Below are 24,421 nucleotides of genomic sequence, written 5' to 3' on the forward strand. Positions count from 1 at the left end.
ATTGATGATGGTTCAATTTGAGAAATAAGACATACCTCTTCATTTGCCAGTCTTCCTCTTGTCATAACTCATTTATACTTGTTCCCAATTATATGATCTTCAGAGTGATTCAGTCTTACATATCAGGGTGTCTTCATTTGCTGTTGTTCCTCAGTTACTGTGGAATTTTTAGATGATACCGATGTAACTGGATCTTCATTCTATACTGGTGGGTTCAATGTAGGCTCATTTGTTAGAATCTCTGTTGCCGGTTCAGAGTCTATATACCTTGAAGTTCCTTTGAATTGTTCACCAATCTTCATGTTTGTACTCAATAATTTTCTGTAATCTTTTGTTGAAACATCTATATGCCTTGCTCTTAGATGAATAACCAAGAAATATTCCTTCATCACTTCTAAGATCAAATTTTCCAATATACTCATCTCTTCTAATATAGCATTTACTTCCAAATATTCTGAGATACTTAAGGTTAGGAGTAATACCAAACAATAGTTCATAAGGGGTCTTACCAGTTTCTCCTTTGATGTGAACTTTGTTGAATGTGTAGACTGTTGTTCTTACTACCTCTCTCCAATATACATATGGTAGATTTGCTTCAGATAACATACTTCTAGCTACATCCAAGATAGTTCTATTTTTCCTTTCAACAACTCCATTCTATTGTGGTGTCTGGGGTGCTGATAACTATCTTCTAATTCCATTCACTTCATAAAATGCATTAAATTACTTAGATGTAAATTCTCGTCCTTGATCTGATCTCGGACATTTGATTTTATTACCGGTTTCATTCTCTACCATTGCTTTGAATAGTTTTTACTTCCCAAGTGCTTCTGATTTTTCTTTGAGAAAAGTAACCCAACAAATTCTGGAGTAGTCATCAATGATTAGCATGAAATATCTATCACCTTGTAAACTTTTAGTTCTAGTTGGACCACATAAATCAGTATGAATTAGGTCAAGAGAATTATTGGATTTTTCTAGAATACTTTTAAAGGATGCTCTAACTTGTTTTCCAAATTGACATTCCTTACATACCGGATTGTGAGGTTTGACAATCTTAGGTAAATCTCTAACTGCCTTAGTAGTACTAATTTTTACCATGCAATCAAAATTTACATGACAGAGTCGCTTATGCCATAGCCAACTTTTGTCAATATGTGCAATCAAGCATGTCTTTTCACTGTTAATCAAATGAAAGATGATACCTCTAGTTTGATTACCGGTTGCAATTTCCAAGCCAGTTTTGTTCATAATTTTGCATTTACCATTCTTGAATTGTAACTAAAGTCCTTTCTCAACTAATTGACCAACACTCAAAAGATTATGCTTAAACCTTCCACATAGTAAACATTGTCTGTATTATGCTTACCATCAAGAGATATTGTACCTTTACCTTTGATCAAGCAAGCTTTATCATCTCCAAATCTTACTAGACCTCCATTATATTCCTGAAAGTTCAAGAATTTACCTTTATCACTAGTCATGTGATGTGAAAATCCTGAATCAATGATCCATTCATCCTTAACTTCAACTTTAGTTGCCAGGGCCTGCTCTACCGATTGAATAGTAGATGTCAGTTGATATTCTATTATAGCAACAAAAACCCATCCATTGTCTATCAGGTCTTCATCAGAATCATCAGTGACTCCTTCTTCAGCAAGATAACAAGATTTATCTTTATTCTTCTTAAATCTGTATCTTTGATATTCAGGGTTATGCTTGTATGTTCTTCTAGCTTCTTCTCTTAGTCTAGCATGTCTATCAGGGCATCTTGAAGCCATATGACCAATCTTATTATAGTTAAAGCATTTAAAGGGTGTTTTACCTTCATCCTTACTTCCAACTGGACCTTTAGGCATTTTCCTTGCAAATAGTGCTTCAAGTTCTTCAAGTTCTCTTGCATAAAAGGCTTTCCAATCAAACTTGTCAAATGATGGTGTAGATGATGTTGATGCCTTAAAAGATAAATCTTTCTTTATAGTAGCAACAGGATCAAATTCCTCAATTTCAAAAGCTGAAAGTTTTCCAATCAATGTATCCCTAGTTATTGATGTATTAGGCATTGTTCTTAACTCATTTATAATAGTAACCTTCATTTTATATGCCGGTGGCAATCCTCTTAAAACTTTTGAAATGATTTCATCTTCACTTAAGGTTCCTGTTCACATTTAATACCCAAAACAATTTCATTTACTCTTTCCATAAAAGCAGAAATCCTTTCATCTTCTTCCATTTTCAGATTTTCATACCTGACCCGGAAGCTTTCAAGTTTTGCAATTTTGACCGTGGAATCTCCTTTATTCAATGTTTCTAGATGATCCCAAATAGCTTTAGCAGTTGATCTATCTGATAATCCCATGATTTGCTGATCTATTAATGCACTCAAAAGTGCTTCTCTTGCTTTGCAATCATTTTCCTCATCTTTAGCCAAGTTTGGTGGATTAGGCTGACTGGTTGTAGGAGTTGTATAGTCATTCTTTGTAACATCTCAAATGTCCTTTCCAATGCAATTTATATGTGTCTCCATTTTGATCTTCCATATTCCATAGTTGGTTCCATCAAGCTTAGGACTGTCCTTCCTAAAATAGTTAGTAGACATTGGATCTCCTCAAGCTGTTAAACTTCTACAAAAAGAGGACTAGGCTTTGATACCAATTGTTAGGTCCCGGGGACAACTGAGAGGGGGGTGGTGAATCAATTGTCAAAATAAATTCAAACCAAAAGAACTTAACCAACTTAAATGCTTAATACCGGTAAACCAGACTTGTATGCCGGTAGACAATTTTATCAGTTAATTACTGTACCGATAAAGATTAATGCATGAAATAGAAAGACAATAACATCCACAACACATAACACCAATATTTGTACATGGAAACCCTATAAGGGGAAAAACCACGGTGGGAAACCTTACCCACAATCAGATGATACTACTGTAGATAGTATGTGTATACAAATGGGGTCTACACATGCAGAAAGGCCAAGTGCCTAGAGCTCACTGCTCAAACACAATAGGAGTCACACTGACTACAATTGGATGGTTAAATCCAGTAAGGATGTACTACTCAAAATAACATCTTACTATGCTGGATTCAGTATTGATGTAGTTCTGATTGTCTTCACAAAACCCTCCTTCAACCTTCAAATGATGTCTATGTGTGTAGCTCTTCTTATTCTCACATATACGTTCACACAATTTCTTTTTTGCATTACCCATTAGATCTTACAAATAAGATCTTATATTTATATCATAACTTAAGGCCAATTTTAGTAGGTCAGCTCTAAAGGATATTACAATAAAATCATTTTACAAATAAAATAATGTTCGATGCAATAACCGATTCAACATGTCGGCTCAATGCAATTACAACATTAATAAAACATCTCCATAGCATGTCATGCTGATCTGGAATAGATAAGCTTGCCTGTGAAAGATCTGGACCTATTTGCTAGTAACAACAAATATGCAAATACGAATATGCCAATGAACAAATATCCAAGACAACGTGTCCAAATGATGTCTTCAACATAACCAGGTGTTTTCCATGCCATTCCAGGTACCGGTGAACATTATATCCTACCGGTGTACCAGATACCAGTGACTATGCATAAGTCACTTGCTTGTCGATGAACATTGCCAATTCTTCAAAGTGCCAGAGTTGATAAGTGATAGTAGGTGTTGACATCAATGACAAAACCATACCAAAATACCAAAAATAGTGTCCATAACGAGTACGGAACACTGTCTTATGAATATCTACATCTTGAATGTGCAACTGATGGTATCCAGATTTTAGGTCAATTTTAGAGAATACCTTGGCTCGCTTTACCTAATAAAAAAGATCATCTATACAAGACAATGGATATTGATTCCAGATGGTTACCTTATTCAGCTATCGGTAATCAATGCATAACTGAAGAGAACCATCCTTCTTGTTAATGAAGATAATAGGCACACCCCAAGGGGAAACACTAGGACAAATGAATCCCTTGGCCAACAATTCCTCTATCTGCAACTTCAACTCAGTCAGCTCTTGAGTAGTCATCCGACATGGATATCTTGAAATAGGTTCTGCACTAGGAACCAAGTCAATGCAAAAATCTATGTCTCACTTTGGAGGCATACTAGGAATATCCAATGGAAACACATCAGCATACTTTCGAAGAATAGGGTGACCATCAAGAGTGATTTCTTGACTCTCTTTTTCATCCATATCCTCAAGAGTAACAACCAAAAGCTGAGACCCGAGCTACGCATGCACCGCTTAAGTTGCATAACGGAAATCATATGTAGGGATATCGGTCTCTGAACTCCAACAATCTCTACTTTCCTTCCAAGGTCATCTAAACACTCCACTGTCTTCTTATGATAGTCCATATGAGTACTGTGAGATGAAAGCCAATCCATCCCCAACACAACTCCATAAGAACCTAAAGGAATGACTTGAAGGTCAACTGAAGTAACAAGGGATCCTAGGTCCAACTCACAACTGGGAATAAAGGCATCTAAAGAAACATGAACTCTTGTAGCCAACTCTACTTGCCACATATCCACCTGCTTAGCAGACATGAGTCCGTACAGCTCTACAATGGATGAATAAATGAAAGAATCTAAAGCACCAGAACCAAAAAGTACAGAGATAGGAATTCCACACAACACACCTGCTGCCTCAATAACTGTACCCTGATGATCAGCCTGGTGGTCATCCACTACAACAAACACTCTATGGGATCTACCTGGATCTCCCACTGTAGGCTCTGATGCTGTTGGCCTATGACTACTTGTATGGTGGGAACACTGAGGGCACTGCACGAATATGTGACCAAACTACCCACAAGAGAAGCAAGCTCTCCTACCTGGTCCTCTACTACCTAACGGCCCACTAGACTGCTGGAAACTTCACCGGCTAGGGGCATGAGATGCACTCTATGAGGAATACCGTGAAGGGCACTATCTGCTTCTCTGCCAAACCCTGTTCTTCCTATACTAAGAGTTGCCACCTTGCTGGCCCTGGAACTATTTCAATCTTGACGGTTGCTACTGCTACTATCCACCCTTAGCGGGTGCCTAAGGAGTCCTAAATGGTGCAGCTGATGGGACTGATTCCCACGAGCTCTGTTCCCACTGAAAGGTGCACTCCCTATCTGCACACCAGACTGACCACCTAGTGCACGACTAAGGTTCTTCTCAACCAATCTAGCTTTCACCATGGCTACCTCAACTGAAGCTGGCTCAAACACCCTCACTCCTTCACTGATGCGGTCATTCAAACCCCTCAAGAAGTGCTGGACAAGAATTGCCTCATTGTTACCAATTCTAACATATTATTTAAGCTCATAGAACCTATGCTCAAACTGATCCACTGATAAGCCATACTGACACAGAGCATAGAACTCATCAGCCCAAGTTTGCCTCCACTAGGGTGAGAGAAATCATGCCCAAAATCTCTCTAGAAATATCTCCCATGATACAGTGTTAATGCACATACCGATCTTCTCCTACTCTAACCTCCACCAGATCGAAGCAAAACTATCGAGATGCATAATAGCACATCTCGCCTTGGTGTTGCTACTGTATGGGAACATAGCGTAACACTGATCCAGACTGATAAGCTAGGTCTCTACCTCAAGACTAGTACCCTTACCATCAAAGAAGGGAGGGTTGGACCTCATCAAGTCCTTTATGTGACCCAAGGAAGTTGGATCTTGATCCACTGGGATCTCCCTCCTCCTGGGTGATCTCTCCCTCTCTCTCTCCTTTGGAACCTACTGATGTGACTCCTCAACCTGAGCATGAATAGGCTGATCAACCTCAGACCTGGGGCCTAACCTGACTAGAACCTCTTGAAACATCTGTCTCAACTCTTCCCTTTTGGGAACCTTCTCTCCTGCATGTTGTGAATCCTGATGAACTGACTATTCCAGCTCAACACTCACATGAGTGGGTGGTGGTGAAGGATTGTGGTGATTAGAACCACGGCCCCATCCTCCACCTCTACCTCTATTTCAACCACCTATACGACCACCTCCCCTATCTTTCCTAGCCATGACCTAGCACTACAAAAGAGAAAATGGTTTAGATCTATGGCAAGGATAAAACAAGGGAAACACAAACATTAAGACCTAAGTATAAAGGTCAAGTTGAATGGGCTGACTACAAACCTAGAGTACCCAGTGTTGAAACTTGGGCTCTGATACCAAATGTAATGCCCCACAAGAAACCCTAAAGGAAAACAACACAACTAGGCAACTAAAGGGTGAATTTTCTTTTTTTAAAAGATAAGTGCATTAATTATAACAATTGCACATTTAATAACATAGTGGAAGTCTAACACATGATTTCCTAAGGGTTACCAACGAAGATTAATTCACAGATTATATTAACACCATGGTTAATCCAATTATTCATCTAATTAGGAAAATTAAATTCTTAAATTAGAAACATACTCATATATCTAATTTCCATAATGAAAGAATCAAAGTATTCCAATGCATTTATTTTTCCATAGATCATTTATACAAGGGATTAAAGCAACCGAATTAACATACATTTCATTGATATAATATTACAATATCCATAAATACATGGCTTCCAAAAATACCACGGATTACAAAAGTTACAATGCCAAGGTTACATAAATGTTTGATACAATGACCACAAGGTCTCAACTGAACAATGATCATGAACATGAGCTGGTATAAGGGTCATGATCCAAGGAACACCAATGAAGTCGATCCTCGCATGAAGGTATGAACACAGATATTCAATGGGAAGTGGCACTACCACCCGACCATGTGATTCTGAAAGGGAACCACCCCACCATGCTAGGAGATAATATAAGACCCTCAATCAAGAAAAATATGAAAAGTACAATAGAACTACATGACTCCGCAAACATCCATGTGAGTCAACTCACAACACTAGTGACTCTAAGGAGAGAGTTTCATCGCATGGCTTATGGTGGTTACCCTAGGTAGGCCTCCATAGGTCCCGACCCCCATCCTAGGTTATCCTGGTAACCTCTCCCTCTCCTCCGGCTCCATCTAAGAATCATGCAGACCCTACCAACCCTTTCATGAAGACAAGATGATTGGTTTTCCATTCTAGGACTTCTCACAACATCTTGAGCCTATAAAAGCACTCAACCATATGCGAGGCACATTATCTTGATTTAATAATTCAGCTACCCACTCCCTAATTAATTATTAGGTTATCACTTCTTAACTAACTTTTGAGGGGTTATCTTGCCATCCTCTTTGGGTGTGGCCCCCACTCGAAAGCCACTCTCTCTCTCATATGACACTAAAAGGAAAGGTTTCTCTCTAAGAGAACACTATGGCGAAACTGACAGCCATAACTAATCCTGACACAATTATAGGTGAAAGGTACACTATCAATAAACCAGGATTGACCATAAGGAAAAGAACACACTATGGCTCACATCGACAGGTTTACACAACAACATTTGACCACGGGATATATCCATAAATGACATCATGACAACTCAACCAAAATTGCAATGAATTAATGCTTGACTGAAAATATCATTTACACTAAGATTCTAAGATAGTGTCATGCCCAAAATTTAGGGCAAGATCGAGATAATTTTGTTTTTAAACATAACTCTTAAAACCATTAAAGCGACAATTATAAAATGCTACAACATGTTTTGTCTTAACTATGTTTAGATAAACTTGATCTACTAGCTCAAATATTCAAAATTAAATAAAATTAAATGCGGAATTCCAAGTGAATAGTTTTATTGTCCACTTGAATTTAATAATTCAACTAATTCAGATAATTAATTGGTGCAAGCAAAATTAATCTCACATAGCCATTAATTGATTTTAGAAAGCTAATTAAAATTATTCTCCTAGCATCCATTTTAATCCATAATTAGAACGTGCTTAAATTAATTCATTTTATTCCATACTTAAAATGTGCTCAAATTAAATTAAATAAGGTACAATTAAGCCCATGATGAAAAAATGTCCTATAAGATTTAATTCCAAAAACCTCTATCCCAGTATGTTAATTAAATCTCAACCCCCTTTTTTTAAAAAAAGAAATACCTTTAGGTTGATTTAAAAAAATAATGTTTGCCCACTTGATTTTATATACTCTTAAAAATCTACAACACTAAATAAATATTAAAACCTAAAGATATGGTTTATTCTTTAATTTCCATAATTTTCTATTTATATTTTCATTTATGTGTATTTAAATATTTATATTTATATATAATTACATATATAAATATATATATTAAATTACTATAACAATTTTCCCAACTTTATAAAAGAAACAAAATCATGCAAACCCTAGCTAGGGATTTTGCATTATAAAATACCCTTAAATTATAAATTTTACCCTTTCTATTATTATTACCCTAGCCCTACCCAGGCTAGGGTTTAATATTTTTTTTTTGCTTACAATTTTTGGTGTAGGGCCGAATTGGGGAGACCAGACGGTGGCCATGGCAGATGGTGACATTTGTTGGGGATGTCAGTGCGGTGGTGCATGAAGCTCCACCAGTGGGGTGCCCCACTGTGGGGGCCACGACCCACATAGTGGCCTTGGCTGCTGTGTGAGTCATGGCTGGCACAGTGGCGCGGCCCACTGCACGGAGCATGGCCCGCACAGGGTGTCACGGCCTCCTGTGAGGGTCGCGGCCCGCATAGAGGTTGTGGCCTTTGTGAGAGTCGCGACCAGCACAGGGGCTACGCGCCATGCGCGGCTGAGGCCCCGTGGGGGTTTTAAACCCCGCTCCTATGCAAACTTTTTTTGTTTTAGTTTTTTTTTTATATATTTTTTAATATAATTATATATATATATGTGTATGCATATATATATATTTATGTATATACATGCATTTTTATATGTATATAGGTACATTAATATTTATTTTTGTCGGTATTTATATAAATTTATTTTATATATATATATATATATAAGTATATACATGAAATTTGCATGTATATAATTATATAATTATATATAAATATATTTTATATAATAGAGATTATATAATAAATAGACCATAGTATTTTGTTTTCAGGTATGTATAAGTTTCCTAAATGCAAAAATCAAATAGATGGATTATGAAATTTTTTGATTCACTTACAACAAAAGTAAAGTAATTAAACTGTTTACTGTAGATGTTATTTTCTGCATATAATTTATGCTAGTATTTAATAAATCCTAATTTCAACTATATAAATGACTAAATTTAATAAATTTACGAGCAACCAAATAAATCTAGATTTTATTTAATTAAAACTACAATAGATATGATTTTCCTTTTCTACAATAAATTAATTGACAGACTTTGCAAATTCTACAACAACTATTTAAATGACAAATTTTAATAAATCTAACAACAACTACATATAACCACTTATTTTATAAATCTGAAAATCTTATAGATGGCTATAAAATCTTTGCTCTTATTTTTTTTTGCAATTAAAAAAAAAAAAATACAATCACAAATAAAGTAAAATTCATAGAGTTAAATAAATGATTTTTGCTTTTTCCTAGATTGATCTAAAAGCTTTTATTTTCAGCCTCCTACATGCATGCAAATCAAATTCATTTCTTTCCTAATATTGGAGTTTAAATGCATAAAAGGAATAGATAAATCTTTTTCTTATCAAAATATCCTAAAACATAACATTGTTAATTTCTAGAAATTTAGAAAACTAAACCAAAGATACTTATTTCTTTTCTGTAGTATTGCATGAATTATTATTATATAACTTTAAACTTGGTCACAAAACTCTATAGTCACTTTACAAATAGGTCTCTCATTTCAATCAAGTGAGGACTTTCAAAGAAGATAAATTACATTTACATCATTTTTCTGCAACAACTAAATCCAGCCACATCTACTTGTCCTACTATTTCCTTCTAACAACCTACAATTAAATCAAAGCTATGACCATGGAGAGCTCACCTCCCAGCCTAGGCTAACTGATAGCCACCCCTGAGCTTGGAGAACCAAGCTCTAGATAGGTAACACACATGCAAACACAAAAGACAGAAAATACACAACTTAAACACAACCCCAACCCAGGCTACACTACACCACTCATTGTGATGTCCTTTTCAAGGGTGGTAGTGGACCAAGTACCTTGAGGAGACTGCAAGTATGGAAAAACATATAGCCACCTCATGACAAACCAAATACATCAAGTATAACAACCCCATATTCCTTATACCCCCCAAGGCATTCATGCCTTATTTCCCTCCTTATGACCCCCAATGCATAAACAAGCCATGTAGCAAGGGTCACATAAAATCCCTTGTGATCACTCTCATAACGAGAGCCTCTCACTCGAGGGCTGTCACTTCTACCACCCACAAGATCCTCCTCTCTCCCAAGAGTAGGAGGTCTTGATTACTCCCAAAACACATACATTGCATAAACACAAAACACCAAATAAATTTCCAAAAAATACATGCACAAAAACTAGTCTTTTACACAAACATTTCTTTCAAAACAACATGCAATAAGAAAACATTATAAGAAAAATAAAACCAACCTTAAACTGCCCAAAGGTATGCTAGTTTTGTTGAGGATGAGCAGCCCAATTCCAGAGTTCTTCTCTTTCTACCCTTAGCCAAATTCTCAATCCAAAATTTATCTTTTTCTTTTCAAAATTCTTTTGTCTCCAAAAATGGAGAGTGGGTGATTACCCACTAATTTTCTAATTCTTGCTTAAGAAGCTCATTGTGAGAGTTCTCACAAGTTTCTAAAAACTAAAAAGGAAGGTAAGGTAGAATGGGAAAGGGAACTCTCATTCGAAAAGGAAGGTTTACAACTTAGTTCAAGTCTTCTAATTTCAATTTTCGCACAACTTAGAAAAGTCACTTTTGAGGGTATCTAAAAGTTCACATGGGAGTAGAAACTTGCCTAAAATTACCCCGAACCCTTAGGTATACCTTATGGGCTTTAGGAAACCGTATTAAACTACCCCTAGGTGTCCATTTAACCCTTTTTAAACCCCTCTAAAGTTTATTTTTGGGTCAAACCTATGTTGACCATCCCAAAGATTCTTTACCCAAGGCATTTATGGAATCTCATTACATTAATTGAAAAAGCTATAGTTAAACAATTCCCACCAAGAGACAAATTTAAAATTTCAAACATAAATCCACACGTGTCAAGTGACACAAAGAAAATACTTTTACAAAATTATACATGAAATTGTGTCTCTTGTGGGATTTACATAAATAAATTAAATAACACTTAACACACATGCATCATTTACTATTACGAATAAAATATGACACAAATGGGGTGTTGTCTCTCCAAATAGACAAACCCTGGCTTTACGAACATACATAGGTCTAGGTTTGGTTCTCCGTAATATTTCCATGGTCACATGGATAACTTCCTACGCATCTAAATTTCACATTAGTAACTTCAAATAACCTCATATAATATAAATCACAAGAATAATAATACACATCAACACTTGCATACAATTTACATCTGAACAATTTAGTACATCTTATATCTAAGTAATTTCACATAAGCAATTTATCCTAATTCTCATAATTTTGATCCACACATAAAACATACATCATATTTCTATCATCATAGTAAAGTCCTGCAAATCCAATAATGACATTTAATTTCATCCTATCCAAAAACCATGTAGTGTTCTATATCATAAAGCATATAAATGAAGCATCAACATATAGCAATGTTATCCCAATCATGGAATCATATAAGTTCTAAATCCAAAATGCATAAAAATAAAGCATCCATAATAGTCTCAACATAAAAACCACTGAAATGTCAAACTGAGTTGGGGTGGGGCCTCACACCCTCCCCCTCTAGGCATGAACTTCCTCCTGGAGTTCATCAAAATGGTGGGGGTACTCTGATCTCATACATGTTGTGTCCTCCCATGAAGCTGTAACCTCATCATAGCAATCCCACTGGACCCTAACTTGGTCCAGCTCTTGACCTCGAAGGGCCAGTGTTCGGCGTGCCAAAATGTGAATGGGCTCCAAAGCTAGCTGCCCGTTCGACTCCACCTGCAAGGCATCCCAATCTAAAATATGAGACTCATCATAGATATATTTCCTCAAAGCTGATACATGAAACACATCGTGGATGCGTGACAGGCTAGGTGGCAATGCTAAATGGTAGGCAATTGGGCCTATCCTCTCAAGGATCTCAAAGGGTCCTACAAAGTGAGGTGCAAGCTTAGAACCCTTTCTGTAACGGATTGGACTCTTATGCGGTCACACTCTCAAGAAGACTCTATCTCCAACCAAGTAGCTATGATCTATCTTCTTCGTATCTGCATATTTCTTCTGTCTATCCTAAGCCTCTCTAAGATGCTGCCTAATCAAATCCACCTGCTATTCCATATCCTGAACTATCTCAAGACCAATAGAAACTCTATCCTCTATGCGATCCCAACTCAACGGTGTCCTGCAAGGCCTGCCGTAGAATGCCTGATAGGGTGGCATCTCCAAAGAAGTGTGATGCCCATTGTTATAGGCAAACTCCACTAAGGGAAGGTACTCTTCCCATTTGGTCTGATGGTCCATGACGTACATGCGAAGAATATCCTCTAACACCTGATTAACCCTCTCTGTCTGACCATCTGTTTCTAGGTGATAGGTTGTACTGAAATTGAGCTTAGTGCCCATAGCTGCCTGTAGTGCCTTCCAAAAGGAAGAAGTGAAGAGGGAATCCCTATCAGAAATAATCTTGCGTGGGATGCCATGAAGTCTAACAATGTCTCGCAAGAACACCTGTACTACTGCTAGTGCTGTGAAGGTAGTCCGAATTGGTGAAAAGTGAGCCACTTTGGTCAACTTGTCAACTGTCACCAAGATAGCATCATGGCGACGAGAAGACATAGAAAGACCAATGATGAAATCCATGGATATAGTATCCCACTTCCACTCTAGTATAGCATGAAACTGGAGCAACCCACCTGGATGGTGGTGTTCCACCTTTACTCTCTGACACTCGAGGCATCGGGCTACTATCTCAGCAATGAGTTGCCGCATTCCTGGCCAATGATATAACTGCCTCAAGTCAGCATGCATCTTTTTAACTCTGGGATGTGCTGCATAAGGAGCTCTATGAGCCTCCATGATAATGAACTCTTGCAATCCCCCAAAGGAAGGTACATATATGCACCCTCTATGGCGTAATAGTCCATTAGACTCCAAAGAATAATCCACATATTTTCCCTCTAGAGTATCCTCAGATTGTATCACCTAACAAACCTCTGCATACCATCCATCCTCTAGTACATGCTGTAGTATACGATCTCTCAAATCCGTGCCCATAGATATGGTATAAACCTTGTGATGTCTCCTACTCAAAGCATCTGTGATTACGTTTTCTTTTCCTTTTGATGTAGTGAACATCAAAATCATATTCGCACAAGAACTCCATCCATCTCCTCTGACATGCATTAAGGTTCGGCTGAGTGAAAATGTACTGAAGACTCTAATGATCTGAATGCAGCTCGAAGTGATGACCTTAAAGGAAGTGTCTCCACCTCACAAGTGCATGCATTACTACTGCAAGCTCAAGGTCATGAGTAGGATAATTAAGTTCATGAGTCTTAAGTTTCCTAGACTCGAAAGCTATAGCCCTACCATCCTGCATAAGAACTACCCCTAAACCCTCTAGTGAAGCATCTATACAAACCATGAAGTCAACTAAGGGGTCTAGTACAACAAGGATAGGAGCACTAGTAAGTGCCTTCTTGAGTTCTTGAAAGGCCTTCTCGCACATCCACTCAAATTTCTTCCCTTTACACTAAAGGGAAGTAATAGGATGTGCGACTCTGGAGAATCCCTCAATAAAACGTCGGTAATAACCTACTAAGCCCATGAAGCTCCTGAACTCTGTCACACTGGTTGGTGCTGGCCAATCCATAATAGCCCCAATCTTTGATGGGTCAACTAAGATCCCATCACCAGAAATAACATGCCCAAGGTACTTGACCTCTGATCGAAAGAAAGCACACTTTGACAAACTGCCAAACAACTGATTATCCCGCAAACACTGCAATACCTATTTCAGGTGCTCCTCATGCTCCTTCTCATTCTAAGAATATATCAGTATATCATCGAGGAACACAATTACAAAGTGGTCTAGAAATGTACGGAATACCCCAATCATGAGGCTCATAAAAACAACTGGAGCATTTGTAAGACCGAATAGAACCACGGTGAACTCATAGTGACCATATCTAGTGCGAAATGTGGTCTTGTGGATATCACTCTCCACTATTCTTAGTTGATGGTATCCTGACTTTAGATTAATTTTGGAAAAGACTTTGGCACCCTGAAGTTGGTCGAATAAATCATCAATACTATGCAGAGGATATCAGTTCTTGATGGTTACTTTATTTAACTGTCGATAGTCCATACATAATCAGAGAGATCTGTCCTTCTTCTTAATGAAGATGATTGGTGCACCCCAAGGGGATATGCTAGGATGAATATGACCCTTCTCAAGAAGTTCCTCAAGTTGTATTTTGAGCTCATTAAGCTCATTTGTGGTCATCCTATAAGGTGCTCTAGAAACTGGCTTGGCTCCTAGTACAAGGTCTATATGAAAGTCAATCTCTCTATGGGGTGGCATTCCAAGTAGCTCTAAAGGAAACACATCTGAATATCCCTTAAGGATAGGATGGTCATCAAGTGATGTTTCATTTTCTTCCTCTTCTCCTCTATCACTGATAGTGATAGCAAAAAGCTAACATCCCTTTCGCATGCTCTGCTTAAGCTGCATTGCGGAGGTCATACGAAGAGACACGAGTCTCTGAATCCTGGTGATAACTATGGGTGAACCATGATCATCCTCACATTTGATCTTTTTTAGGCGGCAATCCATCTTGGCTCTATGGGCATAAAGCCAATCCATGCCAATTAAGATACCGTAAGATCCAAGTGGTGTCACTCTAAGGTCTACTAATGTGGTGGTCTTGCCAATCTGCAGCTGACATGCCCTAACCTCAGATTCCATTCACACTCTAGCCCCTGAAGCTAATTCCACTTCCCAACTAACACCATTTCTAGTTGCCACTAGCCTGCAACACTCCACAACCAATGGAGATATAAAGGAGTCAGTAGCTCCTGAATCAAACAAAATAGATACATTGTTACCTTTAATCATACGTGCAAACTCGATGACCGTGGCCTGATGCTCAGCCTAGCGGTTGTCAACCACTACGAATACTCTATGGGACCTACCCATATCACCAATTGTCGGCTCTGAAGTGGCCATCCGTTGATTCCCTACCATCTGACCTTGAGGGCAATCCCTCGCAATATGCCCCATGGCTCCACATGTAAAACAAGCACCCCGTGCCTGAAACTGGGCACCCTGAGGCCTAGAGAAAGTCTATCCTAGAGAAAGTCTATCCTCCTGTCCTACTAGATCCACTATACCCACCCCTGGAGGACTACTGAGTCCTCGTTGGAGGTGTGTAAGGCACCTGCACTCTCTAATCTCACCTCTGACCCTGGGACTACCACTGCTTGGGCTTTGTGCCCTGCTGAGACTGTGGAGGCTTCTGCCTCTGGTTCTATTGTGTCTGTTGTGAAGGAGGGGGTTTGGAGAACCCTTGTGAGTTTTGGTTATTTCCCTTCCAATGTGGTTTCTGGAATCCATAAGTCTAAGGTGTATGGTTTCGATTCTGAAACCGATCCCTAGTGTCCTGTGGTCTGACCTGAATCTCCTCGGCTATTAGTGCCTTCTCCATGGCAACCCAAAGGCTCTCTGGAATGGACATCCTCACTAGCCTGGCCATACCGACATTTAACCCTTTGATGAAGCGGTTGACGATTCTTGTCCTTTAGATAATCTACATAAGGCAAAAGCTCAAAGAATTTGCTCTCATATTGGGTTACTGATAAGCCCTTTTGTTGGAGGTCGTGAAATTCATCTATCCGATGCTGTCTGAAATGTTCTGATAGGTATCTCTCCCTGCACCTCTTTGTGAATATCTCCCAAGTGAGAGTATCAGGAACTAATCCACACTTGTACTCCTCCTATCTCCACCATGTGGAGGCTGTTCCTCTCAACAGATGGACTATGACATGTGCTTTTAGGTTGCTCTCATAAGAGCGCAATGAAAAACACCTCTCAAGGCTCAAAAGCCATGCCTCAGCTTCTACCCCATCGGTAGAACCCCCAAAAGATGGTGGCTGGAGGCGCATGACCTCCTTGATAAGATCCCCTGGATCCCAATGAGATCTCTCAAAATAAACTAGCTCCACCACTGGAGGTGGTCCTGGTAGGTTCGTAGACTTTGGCTCATTTCCACCCCGACTCTCTACAGGAATAGGAGTTGGGTTCCTACTTCATTCCCTATCAACTGATCTATGACTCCCAGAGTCTTGATTTCTAACATGAGGGTTCTCTGCTAGAATCCTTTCCTGAACTATGCCAATTAGGTTCTAGATTTCTTCTAAGAGGTTTCACTTAGGATCATTTGGCTATTCGAGAGGTGCTTCTGGGTTCTCTTCTAGAACTGACTCCTCCCTAGCTACCTCTTCGTGTGCTATGCGCACACGCCTAGGACCCCTTCCGTGCTTGCGATCTTGTCACATAGTCGGAGGCATCCTAAGAGGAAAATGAAATAAATTAAATAACTAATTTCTTTTGGAAAAATATTTAATTAATTAAATTTAAATATCCTATAAAATCAATATAATAAAATAAATTAAATAATCTAAAGCAAAAAGTAAGTGGAGAAAGGTTCCTAGTGTGGAAACCTTTCTCTGATACCAAAATGTCATGCCCAAAATTTAGGGAAAGAACGAGATAATTTTTTTTAAAACATAACTTTTAAAAGCATTAAATAGACAATTATAAAATGCTACAACATGTTTTGTCTTAACTATGTTTAGATTAACTTGATCTACTAGCTCAAATATTCAAAATTAAATAAATTTAAATGCGGAATTCCAAGTGAATAGTTTTATTGTCCACTCGAATTTAATAATTCAACTAATTCAGATAATTAATTGGCGCAAGCAAAATTAATCTCGGATAGCCATTAATTGATTTTAGAAAGCTAATTAAAATTATTCTCCTAGCATCCATTTTAATCCATAATTAGAATGTGCTTAAATTAATTCATTTTATAATATACTTAAAACGTGCTCAAATTAAATTAACTAAGGTACAATTAAGCCCATGACGAAAAAACGTCCTATAAGATTTAATTCCAAAAACCTATATCAAAGTATGTTAATTAAATCTCAACCTCTTTTTAAAAAAAAAAAGAAATACCCTTAGGTTGATTGAAAAAAATAATGTTTGCCCACTTGATTTTATATACTCTTAAAAATCTACAACACTAAATAAATATTAAAACCTAAAGATATGCTTTATTCTTTAATTTCCACCATTTTCTATTTATATTTTCATTTATGTGTATTTAAATATTTATATTTATATATAATTACATATATAAATATCTATATTAAATTACTATAACAATTTTCCCAACTTTATAAAAGAAACAAAATCATGCAAACCCTAGCTAGGGATTTTGCATTATAAGATACCCTTAAATTATAAATTTTACCATTTCTATTATTATTATTACCCTAGCCCTACCTGGGCTAGGGTTTAATATATTTTTTTTGCTTACAATTTTTGGTGCAGGGCTGAATTGGGGAGACCTGGTGGCGGCCATGGCAGATGGTGGCATTTGTTGGGGATGTCGGCGCGGTGGTGCATGAAGCTCCACCAGTGGGGCACCCCACTGTGGGTGTCGTGGCCCACACAGTGGCCTTGGCCACTATGTGAGTCGCGGCCCACATAGTGGCGTGGCCCACTGCGGGAAGCACGACCCGCACAAGATGTCGCGGCCTCCTGTGAGGGTTGCAGCCCACATAGAGGTTGTGGCCTTTGTGAGAGTCGCGGCCCGCACAGGGGCTGTGCGCCCTACATGACTGAGGCCCTACGGGGGTTCTAAACCCCGCTCCTATGCAATTTTTTTTGTTTTAGTTTTTTTTTATATATATTTTTTAATATAATTATATATATATTTATATGTATGTATATATATATATATATACATGTATTTTTATATGTATATAGGTACATTAATATTTATTTTTGTGGGTATTTATATAAATTTATTTTATATATATATATAAGTATATACATGAAATTTGCATGTATATAATTATATATTTATATATAAATATATTTTATATAACAAAGATTATATAATAAATAGACCATAGTATTCTGTTTTCAGGTATGTATAAGTTTCCTAAATGCAAAAATCAAATAGATGGATTTTGAGCTGGGCTCTTTTTATTACAGGGGTTTTCTTCCTCACTCTGATCTGCTGGATAATGGGAACTGTGGAGTTTTATTGTTTGAATTGAGAATTGGGTTATTATGTGATAGATTGGGGGACACACTGCATGCTTTTGAATCCTTGCTAGAATCGGTTCCCTCATAGCTTTTGGATAACGCCTTAGTGGTGCTTACGGGTTTGCATTCTCTGCTCTCTTTTGGTTTTTTGGCTTTAGCTCCTCCACAGTTGGAATCTCCCTTGTAGAGCATTCTTCCTTTGATTATGAATAGAGAGCCCCGTGTTGAGAGCTCAAGCTCTTGGTTTCAGAACTAATTTTGTATGCAGATATGTTGTTGTCTTTTTTTGATGCAGGGTTCTGATCGGTTGATATATCCTCATGGCAAGATTACTCTACAGATTACTCCTCATAATTTTTTGGATAATGATATGTATATCTTCGATAAGCCATGTAATGGGTGGGTGATCAATTTCAAACATGTAATTGGGTATATGGGGGTTTCTTTTGGATATTGATATGTATATCTTTGAAAAGCAATGTAATGTGAGAGGGATCATAATCAGATATGTAATTGGGTTTATGGGGTTTTAGATTTACTTTTTTGGGCCACAACCGGAGGTTTTCTTGTGGGTTCTTTCCTGCTGGTATGCCCTTTGAACCCATTTGCATTTTCAAAATTCAAAATTAATAAAATATAGTTTAGTGGCTTGTCCACTTTTATCAAAAAAAGAAAAGAAAAAGTAAAGTAATTAAACTGTTTACTGTAGATGTTATTTTTTGCATATAATTTATGCCAGTATTTAATAAATCCTAACTTCAACTATATAAATGACTAAATTTAATAAATTTACCAACAACTAAATAAATCTAGATTTTATTTAATTAAAACTACAATAGATATGATTTTCCTTTTCTACAATAAATTAATTGACAGACTTTGCAAATTCTACAACAACTATTTAAATGACAAATTTTAATAAATCTAACAGCAACTACATATAACCACTTATTTTATAAATCTGAAAACCTTATAGATGGCTATAAAATCTTTGCTCTTATTTTTTTTTGCAATTTAAAAAAAAAAATACAATCACAAATAAAGTTAAATTCACAGAGTTAAATAAATGATTTTTACTTTTTCCTAGATTGATCTAAAAGCTTTTATTTTCAGCCTCCTACATGCATGCAAATCAAATTCATTTCTTTCCTAATATTGAAGTTTAAATGCATAAAAGGAATAAATAAATCTTTTTCTTATCAAAATATCCTAAAACACAACATTGTTAATTTCTAGAAATTTAGAAAACTAAACCAAAGATACTTCTATCTTTGCTGCAGTATTGCATGAATAATTATTACATAACTTTAAGATACGCAATATTTTCTTTAAACAACCAAAAGCATAAATAACTTGCAATTATAATTTTTTTCAGAGAATAAGGAAAATACAACTATATCCTAAAGGAAATTCCAAGTCGTCATTTGTACAAAAAGCTAAATTTATCACATCAAATAATTTTCCCCTAGTCATATGTTTAACAACAATTTCCAAATATCCCATTTAAATGATTGGCATAATATAGGTTATATTCCAAATTAGAAATATATATAATAATATAATATAATTACATGAGTATATATTCTTCAAATATAAACCATATAATTATATCATAATTAAAATATACATACTAAAATGAATATTTAATGTTCAATAATAAAAAAATTTACATACTAAATTGAAGATTTACTTTCCAATAATAAAATCTACATGCTAAAAAAATGTAATTTCCAATTACCACATTCTAAACATATCGCATAATATTATGTTCAAAGCATAACCATGCCTTATATATATATATATATATATATATTATTATTTACTTAATTAAAGAAAATTTAAGCAACAAAAATATAGGCTACCTACAAGGTAGTTGCTACCATATGGTAGCAAGTGCTACCCTGTGATAGCACTGCTACCATATGGTAGCAGTCGCTACCTTATGGTAGCGTTGCTACCATACGGTAGCACTGTTACCGTAGGTAGAAGTCGCTACCTTGGGGTAGCGCTTCTACCTTACGGTAGCAGCTGCTACTATGGGGTAGCAGGTTCCGCCTTCCCCAGTTAATTCCCCCTTTTTAAAATAAAAAAAATTCAATAGCATAAAAAACAATAAATTTTATTTTCAATAAAATTTATTACCAAAGAATTTAAATAAATGAACAGCTTAAAAAAATACAAAGGTAATTAAACTTTATTGATTAACTATATTTAAAAAAAGTTAACAAAGATAATTTAAAATTTCTGGCTCAACCTCAGAGATACGACAGAGAAGGAGCAAACTCAATCCCAAACCTTAATATTCAAACAAAACCAAAGCAAGAGGAACCCATACTCTGGCAAACCCAATTTTTCTCCCAGAAATTGCAAACTTTTATGCACAACATGATTTTGGCAAAATTTTGCCAGCATAACCTTTGCAAAATTTCTAAATTTTTAATCTACAACACACAAGAAATAACTTCTTTCCATAAGCTAAAATTAATTTCAGGAATGCATTTTAGCCCAGAACATGAAATAACTAGAAAGGGGTTTTGGATTTGCAATTTTATTTTTAAAACACAGACACTAAAATTTTCAATAACTTTCATAGTAACCATTCCAAAACTATTGTACGTATTACTAACATCTATATTTTTTTTTGAAAACACATATTATTCAGAATAAGGGAAGAAATAAAAATATTTTCTTTAAAACAACCAGAAGAGGCCATCCAACATGTATAGCTTTCCTAGAAGAACTTTGTTGGAGAGCTTCTATCCTTCAACAAGCTTCCAATTCTGAAACCCGAGCCTCCCTCCCAACAACTCCAAAATCTTCACCTTCCCAAGAACAAGCACTCCAGAAAATTTCAAAAATTTCTTTCATGCACAACCGCCTCCTTCCCGTGAACTCCCAAAAAGAAAAAGCTATAATCCCTTTAACCTAAACTTTTAGGTTGTACATTTTTTCCCCAAAACCCTAATATTTAATTTTAGTAATAAAAAGGAATTTTATTTTCTTTTCTAATTCCCACCAAAAGGATAAATTAAAATGCAATAAGCAAAAATCATAATCCTTTCTTTTTTGTTTTTCTTTTCTTTTCTCATGCTAATTAATTAATTTCCTTAAAAAGAAATTAAAGCAATACTTTAATTCTAATTTATTCTTTTATTCATTCATTTATTTTTTATTTTTAAATTCTAGGAAACAATAAATGAAATTAATCTAATTTTATTTTTTTCCCTAACATTTAAATAAGATATATTTCTAATATAATGCAACTTGCAACTTAATTTAATAACTTCTTTTAATTAATTAAATTTATGATCTCAATGCACAAAATACATAATTCAAAAATACCAACTATGAGATAACTCCATAAATTTAATCAATTAATCAAATCTACTAAACACACACACTGAGAAAACCCCAAGAAAGGACTCAGAAAAAGTCAAACGACAATATGTGAAGGCTGAACAAAGTGACAGGATGACCAACTAACGACACTCACTAGAGTGTACTAGGTAAAATAGGGTCAACTACTACCTCCTCCACTTCCATCGGACAAATATAAGGGACGCTCAGACCTGTGAAGCCAGACGGAGATGATACCTTGTACCTATCTTGTACTTGTACTTGCAATATCCTGCATCATCGAACCACACCTGCATATATACAATATAGAAAACATGACATGCACACCAATGAAGGAGAATCACGACATTCTCTGTCTCACTGGAGTGAGTGAAGGAAAATCATCCCCTCGCATCCAATACACTTGCAGACACACAACATATAATTACACATTACATAGATAAAGTAAAGTATCAGTACATAATACTAATCCATAAAATACCACAAATCACAAGTACTGAAATACTGTAAATAAATTATGCATCTCATATCTAGATAAAGTATGAAATAATGTCATATAAGTTTGAATAACACATAATGGTAATGTATCCACTAAAAGTAACAATAGTAAAGTATGAGTCTAATAAGTTCAATCAAGGAGGGGTACTACATCGTCTGGAAAGGGAGTTTTGAAGCAAAGGGAGAAACCCAAATGAACCTATGTTGTTGTATCTTTGGTAGCATCTGAGACTGAATCAGATGAAGAAGTAGGAAAGGCCAAAAAGAAAGGGGAATTTGTAAGGGTGGTGAGGAAACCACAATTTGATGGTGCAGTGTAGAGAAAGAAAATAAAGTTAGAACCTACCCTTACTGGAAGACCCAAGAGGGGAAGGAAGCTCATAACACAGCTTGATGATGATTTTGAAACTGGTAATTTGCAAGGTAACTATACATTTGTTCCTCCAATGACAATATATCAATTGATTGATGAGATAATTGTAGATGGAAATTTGAAGAACATTGGAGTATACTATGAAAATCTTGTTGAGGAAGAACAAAGAAAAGTTGAGGAAGTTGTTGTTTTGTACTTGCACAACTTTAGTAAAACCTTGATTGAACTACAATGTAGCATCCCTAAGAATTTGTATAATATTATTAATGTGAGGAGGTTGATAGCTAGTAAAATAGATAAAGAAATGAAAGAGAGAGAATTGATCAATGTCTAGACCTATATCTCCCAAGATGAAGCTAAAAGACTCATTGAGGAAAAAAATAAGAAGGAATCCAGAAGCAGGAATAGGATAAATAAATTAATGATTGACGGGGTTGAAGAAGTAAGAAAATAAATTGAAGAAATTTAGCGAAGGATCATAAAGAACAACCCTTTATATAGTGATGCAATTCAAAATTCCCATCTAGAAGTAAAGGAAGGTGTCTTCGGTGATCAGAAGGATGAAACTCAGACAAAGGGACATCCAAAAGATCAAGGCCATGTAACCCTTGATGCCGAGATTAGTGCGTATCATCTAGTGGTAGAGAATATTGAAGAAGTCCCTAATATTCTAAAGGATGACACTGCACCAAGTGGTAACACCGTTGCTCAGGATAACGACAATGATGTTGAGGAAAAGGAACCTAAGAAGACATGTGTAGTGTGTAGAGGTAGATAAAGGGAAGAGAGTTGTTGAAGCTCCGATAATTGACACTCCTCCAATCAAAGGGACAAGACCCTACCTCAAATTTTAATCAATCTTGATGGCCCCCTTGATATTGGAAAAATATCACCAGCTGAGAAGATGATGCTTGCAGAATCAATACAAGATCAGGCTAGTCAAGATCTGGTCAAATAAAAAAATGAAGACAAAAAGCTTATTTAGTTGTCTGTTGATGTTTTGCAGAAAATAGTGCTCAATACAACACTAGATCCTAACTCTAACTCCTCCGAAAAACTATTTCAGTTGATAAGTAATATAAACACTAATTTTGAATCCTTGGAGAAGACCACGACCAAGTGGGTACTGGATAGATTTAAAGAGGTTCGTATGCAAACATTCTGGAAAATGATAGAAGATGACAAAGTAAGATTGAATAAAGGTTTGTAGACAATCTTTGAAGAACTAATAGAAGGTGGTAATTTATATAAGTCTTGTCTAATTTTACCAAAGTTCACAGCAGACATAGACAAGCAAATAAGTATTCTCCAGGGTAAGCTAGCCAATATTTCACAGTCTTTGGATTCTAATGTAGCCCTAACCAGCAATATAGAAGGGTGGGTAATGTCTTCAATGATCAGATCTCAAGACTAAATGGGGAGAAGGATATAATTTTGAGAAGAGTTGGTGAACTCCAGAATTAAATTGCCCCTCGGATGGACACCATGTTGAGCAATAAGGTTGATTGCCTAAAGGCTATGGCACAACCTATTCCATTTGAATTGAAGGATGTGGATATTCATGCTTATATTTTCAGTGCATTCATCATAGTTTTGGACAACTTGAAGACAGGGTGGGATAACCACCTAGGATTTTTGAAGACTATTTTTGTTGATATCTTCAAGTATGTGTAAAGTCTCTGGTAGATATCCTTGTATATAAGTTTTGGACAACACCCCATCTTTGGCATTGCTGTCAAAGGAGGAGAGTAAATGTGAAGAATGCACAAAGAATGTTACAAGTTTTTTGAGGTCTTGATCTAAG

Source organism: Cryptomeria japonica, chromosome 9 (genome assembly GCF_030272615.1).
Source record: "Cryptomeria japonica chromosome 9, Sugi_1.0, whole genome shotgun sequence".
In the NCBI taxonomy this organism is placed as follows: Eukaryota; Viridiplantae; Streptophyta; class Pinopsida; order Cupressales; family Cupressaceae; genus Cryptomeria; species Cryptomeria japonica.